We start from the raw sequence: 17348 nt of genomic DNA, 5'->3' as shown, positions 1-17348 counted from the left end.
CTTTGTCTGCTTATCCATCTTCCCCCGCAAGCCTGCGAGCAGCCAGAGGGCCGGGGTGGTAAGCCTGACCTCTGAATGCCACCTCCTAGATTGGGTCTTGGCTCACAGGAGGCGCTCAATAGATGGCTGCCAAATAAATAAATGAATGAGACATCAATCTTGGTATTTATGGATTTTAAAATGGTTTGGGACACCGGGCTGGCTCAGTTGGTAGAGCATGCGACTCTTGATCTTCATGTCATGAGTTCAAGCCCTGTGTTGAGCATAGGGATTACTTAAATAAAATAAAATAAAAAATAAAATAAAATGGTTTGAAGTTTTTTTTGAGGGCTAGTGGGTGTCACTTTCTTCTTCCTTATCTTTGTTAAATCATAAATATTGTTGCTTTGAAATCTTTTTAGTTTCTTCTTAAAATACCCTGTTATTTTATGCTGTATTTTCCTTAAGACAAAAGATAATAATTTATACCTTCAAACTTTCCCCATTAGTCATACTGACAAATTACTCTTCTGAGTCTACCTTTGAAATGCAAATTAAATTGTCCATTTTTAATGATCCTTGAAATGAATGATTTTAATGGTAGCCCTTTCTGTTCTTGAGGATTTACAAATGTTGTTCTTCTACTGTCAAAGCAGAACAAATTGACAGGGTAACTGACCTGGGATGGTAATGCTTGGTCCTAAATTGCTCCATAAATGTCTTCCCTGATTTTTCACTTGTAGAATTGAGGCATTCTTGTCTTGATATCTCTGAACAGCAGCTGCCTTACTCTGCTGGTTGTGGCAATTTCTAAAAAATATTGTTTAGTTGCAGAATGTAATGGTAGAGAAGATCCCATTTACAATATGACAAAGAAGAGAAACTATTCAGGAATAAATTAGGAAGATATTGCATCGTAAAACCTGAAATTCCATGTGCTGCCTGGATATTTTTGAGCCTCATGGGGCCCCAAAGCCTTAGTGTAAGTTCTGCTCTTGCCAAATATGCCCCCCACCCAGTGGGAAAGGCTCCCCATGCTAATCCAGAGAAGCCAGTCACATTGTCCCATGGTAATCATAATCCCCCTCTTGTCACTACAAAACAGTGCCTCCCGCTGCACCTGCTGGGTCACTCTGCTCCCAGGTGCAGCTCCTCCATGGCCCTGCATGGCGTGGTTGTCCTGCCCTAGGCTGTGAATGCATGTGACTAATGAGCCACCGTCCATCTCATCCATCCAGTGCTGGTATTGTGTGGCCACCAATAAAACACTATTTAGGGCATAGAATCCTTCCTTCACCAGTGGGGTGGATAGGACATGATCAGAACAGACACGTGCAGAAACAGTATGAGAAAAGTTTTAGAGGCATCTGGGTGGCTCAGTGGTTGAGTGTCAGCTCAGGTTGTGATCCTGAGATTCTGGGTTCAAGGCCTGCATGGGGCTCCCAGCAGGGAGCCTGCTTCTCCCTCTGCCTATGTCTCTGCCTCTCACTCTGTGTCTCTTATGAATAAATAAGTAAAATCTTAAAAAAAGAAAGAAAAAAAGAAAAGTTTTAGAATCCTCCTGAAAGACACAAAAATCAGCTTCAGCAAAAATGAAAATGTCCCCTATTCTTGGATAGGATGACTCAACATTTTAAAGACGTCTGTTCTCCTAAGCTAATTTACAAATTCAGTGCAACCTTACCCAATAAGAATACCAACAAGCTATTTTATGGTTAGACAGTGTGACTCTAGAGTTTTTATGGAAAACAGCAGAGGATAAATGCTGTGAGGGCAGATTAGCCCTGGCAGACATCAAAATGCAGGATACAGCCTTTATAATTAACAATGTGGTGCTGGCAGGTGAGTGGAGAAGTGGACCATGGGAATAAAATGAAAAGCCCAGATTAGACTCAAACATACAGGGAAATTTAGTATATGACAAACATGGCATCTCAGATCTTTGGGTCAAAATGAACTTTTTAATAAATGGTGTTGAGAGCACTGCAAGGCCACTTGGGAAAAGACAAAATTAGATTTATATTTCATTCCACACTCAAAGCAAATTCCAAATGAATCAGGACTCTGAAGGTAAAAAAATAATACCATCCAAGTACTAGCAAATAAAATGAGGTGAATTCCTCTTTAAACTTGGGGTAGGAAAGGCTTTTCTCAACTATGACAAGGTCCAGTGGCAGTAAGATTGATAAATTTGACTGCATAAAAAAATTAAGTCAAGAGATGACTGATGAAGTAGGAGAAAATAATCACAACAGATGATACTACAAAGGGCAAATATCCTTAACGCATAGAGAATCTTTTGAAAATTGAGGGACAAAGGACTAAAAGTACAATAGAAAAATAGGAAGAGGTTAAATACAAACAATTCACAAAAAGAACATAAAAATTGCCCTTAAACGAATGAAATAATGTCCAGGCTTACTCGAAATAAATCACACTATGATGCCATTTCTCCCTTACTGATTGGAACAAATTTTTAAACATGACAGTATATTCAGTTGTCAGGGTGGGGGGAAATAGTCTTTTCTACTGCGGGTGGGCACACACCCTGACATAATCCTTCTGGGGAAAAACTGGGCAGTATCTAATAATACTATATATGCACCCTTACTTTTTTTTTTAATAGGCTCCATGCCCAGTGTGGAGCCCGATGCAAGGCTTGAATTCACAATCCGGAGATTGAGACCTGAGCTGAGATCAAGAGTCAGACGCTTAGCCAACTGAGCCACCCAGATGCCCCCACACTTTTATTTTTTGACGCAGGAATTCAGCAGTTCGACCTCTAGGACTCTGCTGTAGATAGGCCTCCAACAACATGAATTCATGTTGTTGCTCATGATTTCATGAATCATATAATTATGCATTGCAGCATTGGTTATAATTGTAAAACGTTGGAAACAATGTAATTGCCTTTATGCAGGAGATTGGCTGAATAAACTATGCTAAGTTCTTATCATGGAGAACTGTACAGATCTAAGAAAGGATGGGGAAGTGCTAGCACTGTGACCTGATACGGAGTGACTTCCAGGGCATATTATGAGGTGAGAAAAGCAAAGAACAAGCGCTAATCTGTAGGATGCTGAATTTCATGTAAGGAAGAAGGGATTATAAAAATATACATGGGGACTCAGTTGGTTAAGTGACTCTTGATTTTGGCTCAGGTCATGATCTCAGGGTTATGAGATCGAGACCCGTGTTGGGCTTCACACTCAGTGGGGAGTCTACTTGAGATTATTTCCCCTGCCACTGTTCTCTCTCTCTCAAATAAATAAATAAATCTTTTTAAAAAAATGCACATGGGGCACCTGGGTAGCTCAGTTGGTTAAGCGTCTGCCTTTGGCTCAGGTCATGATCTCAGGGTCCTGGGATTCAGCCCTGCCATCAGGCTTCCTGCTCAGCAGGGAGTCTGCTTCTCCCTCTCCCTCTCCCCCTGCTTGTGCTTTCTCTCTCCGTCAAATACATAAATAAAATCTTTTTCAAAAAATGCACATGTATCTGTTCATTTGTCCAAAAGAAATAGAGTAGGAGTAAATCAGGAACTAAAGACACCAATTACCTATGAGAGAGAAGGATGAGAAAAAGGAAGAAAAGGGGGTGAATATAATCAGATATCAGGAACATAGAGAGTAACGTTTCTCTGAGTATACTTTTTGTATAGCTCTGACTCTTAGAACTACAATAGAGTTTTATATACTCTTCAAATACCTAAAATGAAACAAACACCAACAAATCAACCTTAGGTGTATCACAAAGGAACCACAGAATAGCACCAAAGAGGGTAGGCAAGAAAAGAACTAACCTGGGTAGCTTTGATAACCAATATCTTTCCTGGATACCAACAGAAAGCTACATACATGCTATCATCTTATTAGTAAATGTGTTTCTCACAGGTGTATGGATTAGCAATTCTGGAATTACTGTGGGTGTATACGAATTGAACAAATAAGTAAGGGTAGTTAAGGAAAGCCAGGTTTCTTCCCACTGGAGAAAGAAGTTTCAACCACAGGCTAGACTGAACCCCATAGCAGTGGATTCCAGTCAGTATAAATTCATGATTTTAAACATATACACAGAAAGATAGATACAGAAATTCCCATGTGGCTGTGCATGTGTGGGTTAGTGTCTATACATACATGTGCTTCCTGGCTCTATTCAGAAGACCAAGAAGAAATGGCACCACATAACAGTGAGGACACCTAGCACCCCAATCTTGGTTTCTAAATACCATTCTCCAATAAAAGGAAGCAGAGATCTTTGGAGAAATGGTTAGTTCCAGGCCTGGGCAGGGAAAGTACAAGATGATCTTGGAACATCTTGTAATGTCAGAAGTAAGGAAGTGCTCACAAAAGAATGAGAGCTTGTAGAAAGATCACAGAACTCAATCTGAAGGGGATCCTAATAGCCAAAGCTGCAACAATTTAATGTAGGATGAAAGCGAGAGAGAGAGAGGGAAAGAGAGAGAGAGAGAGAGAAACATGGATTTTAGCCTATAGAATAAAATAATACCTGCTCTTCTATATTGATAGAAATAATCAAACACATACATGGCAAGAAGGGACAGATATTCCTTACAGAAGAAGTCAAATAATAAATGTAAAAGAAAAGAGCGAAGTAGAAAAATCACCACTTGCTAACACATAGTTGTTATGGACAAGAACCATTGAACAAATGACTGCTGAAATTGGTGGGAGAGAGTTTGAGGGGGAACAGGGTATCGGAATCATCTGAAATCATCTCTCCCTGGGGAAAAGGTGGTCACTTTACAGTAGAGACAGTTGGGAGACACCACCTGAACCAAATGATCAAGGTTAACATCGCCAGTGAGAAGGCATTCTGACATAGCACATCTTCGTGTCGGCTACACTGAGAAGGACACAAGAGTGGTGCTCTTGCCCCAAACCCGTAACATTATTCTAGTCATGAGAAAACAGAAGACAAACCCACACTGAGAGATACTCCACAAAACAATTGGTTAGAACTTCAAATGTGTCATGGTCATAAAAGACAAGAGAAAAACAAGAAACTGTCACAGCCCAAAGGAGACTTAGAAGAAACACCCACTATTCCACTCAGGTTGTGATCTCAGGGTCATGAGAACGAGCCTGACGTCGGGCTTTGCACTCAGTGGGGAGTCTGCTCCAGATTCTCTCCTCTGCTCCTCCCCCCACTCGCGCTTTTCTCTCTCAAATCTCAAATAAATAAGTCTTAAGAAAAAGAAAAAAAAAAAAAGAACCACTAAATGTGACATGTGGAGTCCTGCATACGATGCTGGAATGGAAAAAAGTTGTTCATGGAAAAACTAGTGACATTTGAATGAGGGCCACGGTTTAGTTAATAGTATTGTTTTGGTGTAAATTGTCTGGTTTTGATCATTGCACTATGGTTATGTAAAGACTACGTGAGGCTCAGGCTCGCAGTAGGGAAAATTGGGTGGGGGGTTTATAGGAACACTGAACTATTTTTCCAACTTTTCTGCAAGTCTAAAATTAGTTCAGGGGGGATGGGTTACACAGGCGTGGGGATTCAGGAGGGCACTTATTGCAACCAGCACCATGTCATATGTGTGATCTCTAAATTCCCCACATGAAACTGATATCATGCTGTATGTTAACTAGCTGGAGTTTAATTAAAACTTGGGGAAAAAAAAAAGTAGGATTGTGCTTTGGGTAGAAGAAGGTGTGAAGAAAGAAAATGCATCTTTTTTTTGTTGAGGACTAAAAAAGGTAATTTTGTCTTAAATCGAGGCTGGTTATTTAAAGAGGAAAACCTTAGGACCAGATCTTTGGAGAAATGTGATAAAGATTTGTGAAAAAGCAATTTAAAAAATATATGGTTAACTGACTTAGATTACAATAAATATATCAATGAGTTTTAATATCAAAAATAAGCCGATGCAAAATTAGAATTTGGTTTTTCTCTCTGTTGAAAAAACATTTTCTTAGGTTACTGGTCTGCTTTTTACAAGGAATTGTAAACACATGCTTTTCTTTACCTTTCACATAATCTGCCTAGAAAAACAAAGATTCTACATTTTGTCATTATTCAGTCTTTGATTACTGAGGGGAGAAAAACAGTCTATTGTATATTAAAAGAGCTAAGACTTTTAAACAACTAGTTAACTTTCTGTATTTGCCTGTGATGCCTTTCAATGCCGCTTTGGTTAAATGGATAACTAAGTTTATCCATTATCATCATAATGATCAGTGATCCTATTTAATCAAAAGTCCAGACCACCCCCAAATCAAATTCTAAAATAAAGTCTTATGATCTCAAAGAGGATCCCTAGAACAAGTCAAAGGATTTCTTCTCCTCATAGAAAACAGAGAGTAAATAGACTTATTTGGTATGTGGAATCACATGGGAAGCATCGTCAAATAAAGGATGCTAAACCTTATGAGATTATATTTTTTTACAAACATAGGTTATTACAATAAATGTTCTAGAAATTATATGAAATAAAATTAGTTCAGAATGAAAAGCTAAAAAATATATTTATTAACTAGACAGATAGATAGATGAACCAGTTGGAGTTTTAAAAAGTAATGATGGAGGGGCACCTGGGTGGCTCAGTGGTTAAGCGTCTGCCTTTGGCTCAGGTTGTGATCCCGGGGTCCCAGGAAAGAGACCCGCATTGGGCCCTCCTAGGTCTCTGCTTCTCTCTGTATCTCTCATGAATAAATGAATAAAATCTTTTTTTTTTTTTAAAAGTAAGAATGGAAAACTATATGTTCAGGGATCCTTTCTATAGTTGGCTGCTAGAGAAGTTTCTCTGAAGCTTTAGAACATTATAAAAACCGCAACATCCCGAAAGCAACAATGGAGAAATCCCAAAGGGTCAGGTCTGACGGGCCCTCTGAGAAGGGTACAGAATATCTTTCAGAAGTTCCCACCGGAGTGCAGGGATGCTGAGCATTTAGCCATTGGCTCTTGTCTCCCCTACTGAGACCAAGAGGGAAATTCACTCCCTCTGATTCTGGGCTGTCCTGTACCTCAGCGGGATGCTTCTCTACCCTTCACCTCCCCAGCATTGAGGAAGACCCAGGACAGGACGTGGACCGAACCACACAAGGCGATTCTGACTCGAGAGGAGCAGACCAGCACACTGCAGAAAACATCAGAGGAGGTAAGGGCTGCGATGCCAGCTCCCCAGGCCTCAGCAGAAAGAGAAGGAAATCCTATGCAGAGTCACTGTGGGAGGCAGAAATGACCCACACGGCAAGGAGTTGCTCTCTGCCACCAACCACATGAGCTTGGAAGAGGCCTCTGACTGCAGCTTTGTGAAACCCTGAGCAGAGGACCTAGCCACCCTGTGCCCAGATTCCTGCCCCCAAGAAACCGGGAGACAACAAATGAGTATTATTTTCAGCCTCCAATTTTATGTTCATTTGTTATATGGCAGCAGAAATGAAGACAATCACCTCATAGGAATGTGACTGGCCTTCAAAACTTAGAAGCAGGCCCAAGTAGCCACTGAAGCTAAATATACACCTACCCCATGATTCAACAATTCCAGGAAAAATGAGTACCACCACTAGGAGCCATGGATAAGGATGGGCGATGCATCACATCTGTGAGAATGGCTAGTGTCAGAAAGACAAGAGACCACAGTATCAGTGAGAGTATGGAGAAAAGGTAGTCTCGTGCACTGTTGGGGGGAACACAAATTGGTGCAGCCACTTTGGAAAACAGTATGGGGGTTCCTCTGAAAATTAAAAACAGAGCTGCCATGTGAACCAGCAATCCCATTTTCTTATGTTTGAAGGGAAGGAAAATGACCTTGAAGAGACGTCTCCACCCTGCCCCTCCCTCACACATTCACAGCAGCATTATTCACAATCACCAAGGCATGGAAACACTTGAGCATCCATCTATGGATAAATGGATGAAGCAAATATGGCATGCATATGTACACACAATGGAATATTACCTGGCCATAAAAAAGAAGGAAATCTTGCTATTTATGACAATATGGATGAATGGCTCTTGAGGGTATTATGCTAAGTAAAATAGAGAAAGACATATACCGCATAATCTCACTTATGTGTGGAATTTTTTAAAAATCCAGACTCATAGAAACAGACAGTAGAATGGTGGTTGCCGGGGGCTGGAAGGTGGGGAAACTGGGAGATGTTGGTCAAAGAGGACAAACCTCCAGCTATAAATTGGTTTAAGTTCTAGGGATCTCATGTAGAGCATGATGACTACAGCTAACAGTACTCTATTGTATGCATAAAAGTTCCCAAGAGAATAAATCTTAAATGTTCTCACCACACATACACAAAAATTGTAATGATCTGAGGTGATGGATGTGGAGGTGTTAACTACACCTATTGGGGTAATCAGTTTGCAGTGGATACTTATATCAAACCATCATGTTGTACATGTTAAACTTACACCATGTTGTGTGCCAACTGTGTCTTAATGAAACTGAGAGGAGGGACACCTGGGTGGCTCAGTGGTTGAGCGTCTGCCTTTGACTCAGGGCGTGATCCCAGAGTCCTGGGATTGAGTCCTGCATCGGACTCCCGGCAAGAAGCCTATGTCTCTGCCCTCTGTGTCTCTCATGAAAAAATTAAAAAAAAAGATAATTAAAAAAAAGATAATTTTTAAAAAGAAGAAAAAAGAAAGCTAAAAAAAAGAATATATAATGCAGCATTCTTCTTTTTGTCTCTTTTAAAAGTTGTAGCAAGATACACAAAACATACAATCTACCATGTTAGCCATCTTCAAGTGGCACTGAGCATGTTCCCATGGTTGTGCCATCATCACCACTATTCATCTCCAGAATTGTCTTTTTCTTCCCAAATGGAAACTCTATACCCATTACACAATAATTCCTTATTCCCCCCAACTCACAGCCCTGGCAACCACCATTCTACTTTCTAGTGCTATGAGTTTGATTATGTTGGTACCTCAGATAAGTAGAATCATACAGTATTTTTCCTTTTGCGACTGGCTTATTTCACTCAGCATAGGGTCTCCGAGATTCATCCGCTTTGGAATGTCCTTCCTTTGCATGGCTGAATAAGATTCCATTGTATGCCAATGCCACATTTCGCTTATCCATTTGTCCATCAGTAGACACTTTGGTGGTTTCCACCCTTTGGCTGTGGTGAATAATGCTGCATTGTGCTTAATCGCCTCCTAGAAGAGCCTAATCATTCATCAGTACTTGAAGAGAGAAACTGTGGCATGTTTATTCAACAGAATACCACATGTTAATAAGAAAGAATGAATTACGTAACACTATGAGCGTAGCATGGATGGAGTTTATAGACATAATGTGAAGTGAAGAAAGGAAAGCCCGACTCTTGGTTTCAGCTCAGGTGGGATTGAGCCCCAAATTGGGCTCTGTGCTCAGCAGGAGTTTGCTCAAGGTTCTCTCTCTCCCTCTCCCTCTGTCTTCCACCCCTCCCAAAATAAATAAATAAATCTTTAAAAACAAAGTAAAGCAAAAACAATGATTGAAGATGAACGTCAAAAATCAACCTTTTACAACCTTATGTAAATAATAACTAAAAATGGATCATGGATTTAAAAGGTAAGCAAGCTGGTAAGGAAAGCCCAGATTCAAAGGACACATCTCTTGATGAGAGGAGCAGGATGGAACGTGGGAGAGAATTGGTTATAGCACCACAGAAAGCTATTCACATAGGTGAATATAAGTAAATAACCTAAGTCAATATAGTCGTCCACTCAAATGCATCATATTACCAATGATCTTATGTAGTGGATGATGCAGTATATTTTTGCAATTTTTGCATATGTATAGTGTGAGTTGGACCTCTGTATTACAGAAATAAATTAACATTAGCCATCTTCCTAAGCCTCATCTCTGTGATAGCTCCCTTTGGACCCTGGGTCAACTCTTGGATTATGTCATTCTGGATCATGCACAGCCAACATTTTCTTTTTTTTTTAAATATTTTATTTATTTATTCATAGAGACACACAGAGAGAGAGAGGCAGAGATACAGGCAGAGGGAGGAGCAGGCTCCACGCAGAGAGCCTGACTGGGACTTGATCCCGGGTCTCCAGGATCACGCCCTGGGCTGCAGGTGGCGCTAAACCGCTGTGCCACCGGGGCTGCCCTTTTTTTTTTTTTTTTTTTTTTAAAGATTTTATCTATTTATTTATAGAGACACAGAGAGAGAGGCAGAGATACAGGCAGAGGGAGAAGCAGACAGCCAACATTTTCTTTGTCCTCAAGGTGTCACATTGTCTCGGATTGGGAGGCACAATCTGGTGGGGTCTGAGATGGTGTTCCCCCGCGTTGCCCCTCATCTGCTGCTGGCTGTATGACCTTTCAGTGTTTTCCTGGTGTCGTGCCTATCTTTATTTGCCATAGCAGACCCACTCAGGTCTCCAGCTCTCATCTACCCAAATCCTCTACAGTGTTGGCTCTACAAGGGCAAAGACTTGTCTGTCTTCTATCTTCCAGGCTTGGCACAGTACAATACCTGGCAAATAGTAGTCACTGAAACAAGTATTTGCTCATTAAATAAATAAATGCTCTACCAGCCGAGTTACAGTCCGATGTAGATTTGATCCATGTGTATGACAAGGCTTTGGTCTGCATCTTTTTTTTCTCTTTGGTGATCAACTTTTTGCCAGTTACTGGTAAATTTTATCTTAAAAAGAACCCCTGAAAACCCATTCTTTTAATGCTATAATGTATTGAAGTATTGCAAGTATAAAATGTTTGATGTTTGGGATTTGATTTTTTCCCCCCAATGTTATCCTTTTACGGAGGAAGGAAAAAAAAGATTGGATATTTTTGTTGTATAAGGAATAGTGTCTAAGGCAGGTACTTCTACTCTTGACCTCAGCCCCACACACCTGTGTTCTAAAGCTATAGGAGAGAGTGGAGTTGGAATTGAAAAGAAAGATAAGGTAGAAGACACAACACATAAATCAAAGGGAGCAGGGAATGGGGTTTCATTTGATTACTTGAGGAATAAAAAGTTGGAAGTAAAACAAGACAGCAGAATGTTGTTAATTATTGAATTTGATGGTAGTCACATGGGGGTTCATTAGGATCTTCTTTTTGGGATACCTTTAAAATGTTCTATAATAAAAAATTAAAGTGCAATTAAATAATAAAAACAAAAAAACTGCCTGCCATCTTTTTTTTTTCTGCCATCTTTATAGATGCTCCAAGTGTTATAATCATGTAGAAGATACAACAAGAAACTCAGCTTTTAAAATACCTGGATTGGAACACCTGGCAGTCTTAGTCAGTGGAGCACGTGACTCTTGATCTCCGGGATATGAGTTCAAGCCCCATGTTGATTGTAGAGATTACATAAATAGACTTAAAAAAAAAAAAAAAACAACCTGGATCAACAGACTTTCTTGCCTGAGTTTTCAATTTATCTTTGGTTATCTGCAAAACTATTATCTCCCCCGTAGGAGTAAGATGATACAAATAAAATGTACTCAAACAGGTAGTTTCCCTCAATTCCCTCCTGTATTCACAATTTTTTAAAAAAGTCTATTATTTTCCAGGCTACACTAAATGGAGCCTTTCCCCATGACTGATGTAAAGTTTTCTAAGAGAAAAATGATGACCTTTGTGTTGGTAAAAACATATGGATTATAACAGGAGAAGCAAATATTTTGCAGAATGAAGCATGTGGTGTGTGGAGTATTTTTAGCCCCCCCGAAATTCTTAGCTCAACAGAAGTATACTCTTAAGAACTAAAAGCTTTAAGATGTGAATGGCCTAGTTCAATTCCCTTAAAGTCTGAGAAATTCTTTCCATAATATCACTTCTTCAGCCTTAGGTCGGACATTAATAGTGATGAAAATTCAGTTCTTCACAAGGTACCCATTCCTCTCTGGATCTATTCTATTTACTGGTAACTTTTTCCTTCTCGAGACATTGGACTCACAGCTTTCACCTATTGCTCTAGGCCCTGCCATCGAGAACCAGGCAAAAACAAGTCCAGTCCCTATTATAGACAACGGGGATCCTCTCCCAGGATCTTGAACTCCCATGTCTTTCCTCTGTGTGACACAACCAGATTTCATGATTCAGGTGGAGGTGGGTGGGGCTGTCTTTTCCCCAGAACTCAGTAGTTTTAAGAGCTGACTACATCCTCAGAACACCACCTTCTCCCAAAACTACTCATAAGAATCAGCTGCAGTAAGGGGGTGGGCATGGGGGAGCCAGTAGGGGGCATTTATGTCAAAATTCCAGAGGAAATATAAAGCCTTAATTCCATTTAGGGGACAAAATGTTTCTTCTTATTAAGGAAATATCGAGCTTCAACAGGCACAAGAATTTGGCTTATTTTTGTAGGGATGAGATGATGAGGAAGGAGAGGAGATTGACCATTTAGGCACAAAAAAACCTTCCTGATTTCTCTGGAATCATGGTCTTTTGGGATATAGACCCATTATCTATGAAGTGTTCTTCCTGCTCCCCTAGCTGGGCATCGAGCCCTTTAGAGACAACTTGGGCATGCGGAGAATGCAGCCTTCCAGACAGGATCCAGCTGTGAGGACAGAAGACGAATATCTCTGAGGACCTACTGAGTGCAGGCTTCCAGCCACAGGCTGGCAAAATTGCATTAAACCCTGTGCACAAAAGTTGTGAGCGTGTTTCTTTCTTTCTTGGACGTTTCTAAAATGAAAATGACTTCACTGGGGATCCCTGGTGGCTCAGCAGTTTAGCGCCTCCCTTTGGCCCAGGGCATGATCCTGGAGTCCCCAGATTGAGTTCTACATCGGGCTCCCGGCATGGAGCCTGCTCCTCCCTCTGCATGTGTCTCTGCCTCTTTCTCTCTTGTCTCTCATGAATAAATAAAATCTTTAAAAAAGGGCAGCCCTGGTGGTACAGCGGTTTAGCACTGTCTGCAGCTGGGGGTGTGATCCTGGAGACCCAGGATCGAGTCCCACGTCGGGCTCCCTGCATGGAGCCTGCTTCTCCCTCTGTCTGTGTCTCTGCCTCTCTGTCTCTGTCTCTGTGTCTCTGTGAGTGGATAAAGAAAATCTTAAAAAAAAAAAGAACTGTCTTAAAAAAAATCTTTAAAAGAAATGACTTCACTGTTGTTTATGATAATGAAGAAAATACATATGATATAGAAAATTCAAAAAATACAAAGAAAGAAAAAAAGTGGTTACTTTTCTTGGCATCCTGAATAAATGGAGGTAAGAACAACCACCTCACAAGATTGTTGGGAGGGTTCAATGAGAGACTGTGTGTGAAAATTTCTAGCACATAGTAGGTCCTCAAAAGCAGGGGTGGAGGGGTGCTTGGGTGGCTCAGTTAGTTGAGTGTCCAACTCCTGATGTCAGCTCAGGTCATGGTTCTCAGGGTCGTGAGATGGAGCTCCACATCAGGCTCTGCACTCAGTGGGGAGTCTGCTTAAGATTCCCTCTCCCAGGGATCCCTGGGTGGCTCAGCGGTTTAGCACCTGCCTTTGGCCTGGGGTGTGATCCTGGAGACCCAGGATCGAGTCCCACGACGGGCTCCCTGCATGGAGCCTGCTTCTCCCTCTGCCTGTGTCTCTGTGTCTCTCATGAATAAATAAAATCTTAAAAAAAAAAAAAAGATTCCCTCTCCCACTACCCCTCCCCCTCCTCACTCTCATTTTCTCTTTCTCAAGTGAATAAGTAAATCCTAAAAACAAAGGAAAGCAGGGGTTGTCCTACTACAATAATGGAGCTTAAGCTCCAGGTTTCTGTAGTAGCATGAGCTCGTCTCATTTGTCCCCTTGGCCATCAATTTTTGTGAGCACTGTAAAAGTGATTTATTTTTGTTTTCTTTTTCTCAAGTGCCACCAAATCTGGAAGGTCTCCTACTAAAAAATCATAGTTACTTCCCTTCTGTAGTTGATAAATAGCACAACCACGTGTTCCATCCACCAGGAAAGGCCTGGGGAAGCGTCCGAGGCCACCGTGACTTTGCAAGGCTCAGCCGCAGCCCCAGTGATGTAGCTCATTTTAGGTTTCCCTTGAGGATTACAGGCTCGTGCAGCTCCATCTTCATTAGTGGAGACCACTCGTTCCTTCCTCAGAGCAATCAAAATGGTTGGCACCTTCCTGGGACGCAGGGCACGGCGTGGGCAGCCTGCTAAGCCGTGTGCCCCATAAATTTGAGAAGAAAGTGTTCCCTGCTTTCTCCCTTGCCTGCAGACAACAAGGAAAAACAGCCTCAGCTGTCAGCAAGTTGAATAAACAAAGTAAGGGATTATTCCTGCCTCTTTACCACCTGTGTGACTAACCTCTGAAACCAGCAACTCCTATTATTAAATCTTATTTTGGAGGAAGCTGAGGAAAATGATTGCATTTCAGTGCAGAAAAACAATCTGAGCCTGTTTTGTTAGCTTCAAAAGATTGTTTTGGTCATTAAGGACCCATGAGAGGAGAGAGTGAGACTGCACAGCTAATTATCTTCAGCCACTGGCTGCCTCTGTGGCAAGCCTGCCAGTAATGAGGCCTCGGTCTTGGGTTCGGGCCCCAAGTGCCCAAGTTAACTTTGCTCCTAACACAATTACGGAATGCATCTTGACTTCAGGCCTCTTAAAAATGCATGTCGTTTGTCCAGGAGGGCCTGAGTGAGAAAGTATGCTCATCACACAATTGGAAGAACACAGTAAAAGTAAATACCTCATTGATCTTGGGGCTTCTGTGACTTCTTAGGGATGAAAAACAGACTTAGAGGACTCTGGAGGAACTGATCGGAGAATAAAATAAGAGCACATAGTAAGTACTGTAAGTTGTGTGGAGATCTTTCAGCTTTAGTTAGAAGAGGAATATATGCTCATTAAAAATAAAGAGTTAGGGTTATATCAGTACTGGGATCTATTTCAGTAGGAATTTCTGTAGAAGGAACATACAGTATGGTATGATCCTATTTTATGAGATAACTAAAACCCCTTGCATATGTCTATGTATATATGCATGAGTGTCTTAGAATTTGTAGAGAAACACAGTGTTAACATTAGTTACTCTGGGGAGGACCTGATAGGAAGATGGACGGGGAGAAGAAGAGAAGCCAAGCCAAAACAGAAACACAGGCTACCCCCCAAAACCCAACCTACCAGCCAAACAAAAAAACAAAGAAAAAGAATATGTATATGTATTAGTCTGGGTTCTTTAGAGAAACAGTATATATACATATAAATATGTATATGTATAATAGGATGTATAGACACACATATATATGTGTATACATGTGTATATTTATACATTAAAAATATAAGTATTTATATATAAATATAAGCATATATATATGTGTGTGTGTGTGTATATATATATATATATAGAGAGAGAGAGAGAGAGAGAGAGAGAGATTATGGGAATTGACTCACAGGATTATGGAGGCCAAGCGACAATCTGCCCTCTGCACACTGGAGAAGCAGAAGAGCTGGTGGTGTGGGGCACCTGGGTCGCACAGTCGGTTAAGCATCCAATTCTTGGTTTTGGCTCAGGTCGTGATCTCAAGGTCATGAGATTGAGCCCTGTGTCAGGCTTTGTGCTCAGCACAGTCTGCTTAAGAATCCCTCTCCTGGGGATTCCCTGGGTGGCTCAGTGGTTTAGCACCTGCCTTCAGCCCAGGGCGTGATCCTGGAGTCCTGGTATCAAGTCCCACATCGGGCTCCCTGCATGGAGCCTGCTTCTCCCTATGCCTCTCTCTCTCTATCTCTCATGAATAAATAAATAAAAATCTTAAAAAAAAAAAAAAAGAATCCCTCTTCCTCTGCTTCTCCCCCTGCCATGAGTGCTCTCTCTATCAAATAAATAAATAAATATTAAAAAAGAAAAAAAAAAGAAGAGCTGGTGGTATAATTCAGTCCAAGTCCAAAGGTCTGAGAACCAGGGGTGCCAGTGTTGGACGGGAGGAGAAGATGGACGTTCTAGTTCAAATAGAGAGCAAATTTCTCTTCTTTTGCCTTATTGTTCTATTCAGGTCCTCAGGGAAGGGGATGATGCCGTCCTGTATTGATGAGGGCAGATCTTTTTTACTCAGTCTACCAATTCAAAGGCTAATCTCTCCCCGAGACATCCTCACAGACACACCTAGAAACCATGTTCTATCTGCTGTCTGGGTGTCCCCAACCCAGTCAAACTGAAGCATCAAATTAACCAGCATAGTATAGTATGATGACAATTGCAGATTTCACTCCCTTTGGTGTAATGATATGTATTGTGTAGGAGAACTTTAAAAATTTGATTCAAGTGAAGTTCACATGACATAAAATGAGGCATTCTAACGTGAAAAGTTCAGTGACATTTAGCACATCCATGTTGTGCGTTCACACCTCTCTCTGGTTGCCACACATTTCCATCACTCCAAAATAAAGCTCTGTATCCATTAAGCAGTTTCTCCCTATTTCTCTCTCTCCCCCAGCCACTGGCAACCACCAATCTGCATTTTGTCTCTATGGATTTACCTATTCTAAGTATTTCATATAAATGGAATTATACAATATTCGGGCGTTTGTGTCTGGCTTCTTTCAGCCAGCATGTTTTTGAAATTCATCCATGTTGTAGCATGGATCAATACTTTATTTCTGTCCATGGCTAAACAATATTCCATTATTTAGGGTAATGTATTAGTGGGGTATGACTATATATCAATTGATTTATCCATTCATTCATTGATGGACATTTGCGATGTTTCTACCTTCTAGCTGGGAAGAGGGCTGCTTTGAACATGTATGTCCATGTATTTGTTTGAGTAATTGCTTTCAATTCTTTGGGGTACATACCTAGGAGTGGAATTGCTGGATCATATGGTAATTCTATGTTTAATTTGTAAGGAGCTATCCAACTGTTTTCCACAGTGGAGGAGCCATTTTGCATTCCCACCAGCAATACAGGAGGGCTCAAGAGGAAGTTTTTTAATTCAAAAAAAGAAAAAAAAGGGAAAGGCACTAGGGTAGGCATAAATTCTCAGAGCTCATTAAGGGCAGTGTTCACAGGGACACGGCAATTTCAGTGGCATGAAAATTGCCTTTGGCCTCAGACCAATCCTTTACTTACCTTCAGCCTCGGCTTCCTCATTGATATTGATGAAACTCAAAGACCATAACATTACAGGATACTTGAGTATTAAGTGAAAAAATCATGAGGGATGCCTGGGTGGCTCAGTCGGTTAAGTGTCTGCCTTCGGCTCAGGCTTTGGATCAAGCCCCATGTTGGGCTTCCTGCTGGGTGGGAAGCCTCCTTCTCCCCCTCCCTCTTGTGCTTTCTCTCTGTCAAGTAAATAAATAAAATCTTAAAAAAAATAGCCTTGAGAAAGCTGGCACAGTGTAGACAAGTTTGCTGAATCTCAATGTCCTTTACAAAGAGGAGCATTCAGCGTAGTTGAAAAGGTAGTAGAAGCCACGATGGACATACAATTGATGATTCTTCCA

The 17348-nt window shown here is 41.0% G+C and overlaps 1 long non-coding RNA gene across 1 annotated transcript in view; it reads left to right on the top strand.

Moving 5' to 3' along the window:
- The window catches only part of LOC111091788, a 45983-nt gene extending 34674 nt beyond the window's left edge, over positions 1-11309 (top strand). The window contains exon 4 of the long non-coding RNA XR_005376075.1: positions 11131-11309. This is a non-coding gene — a long non-coding RNA (uncharacterized LOC111091788). The remainder of the gene's footprint in view (positions 1-11130) is intronic.
- Positions 11310-17348: the final 6039 nt, after the last annotated feature.

This window comes from Canis lupus, chromosome 22 (genome assembly GCF_011100685.1).
Source record: "Canis lupus familiaris isolate Mischka breed German Shepherd chromosome 22, alternate assembly UU_Cfam_GSD_1.0, whole genome shotgun sequence".
NCBI lineage: Eukaryota > Metazoa > Chordata > Mammalia > Carnivora > Canidae > Canis > Canis lupus.
The sequence above is the reverse complement of the archived record's forward strand: the minus strand, read 5'-3'. Positions and strand labels throughout refer to the sequence as shown.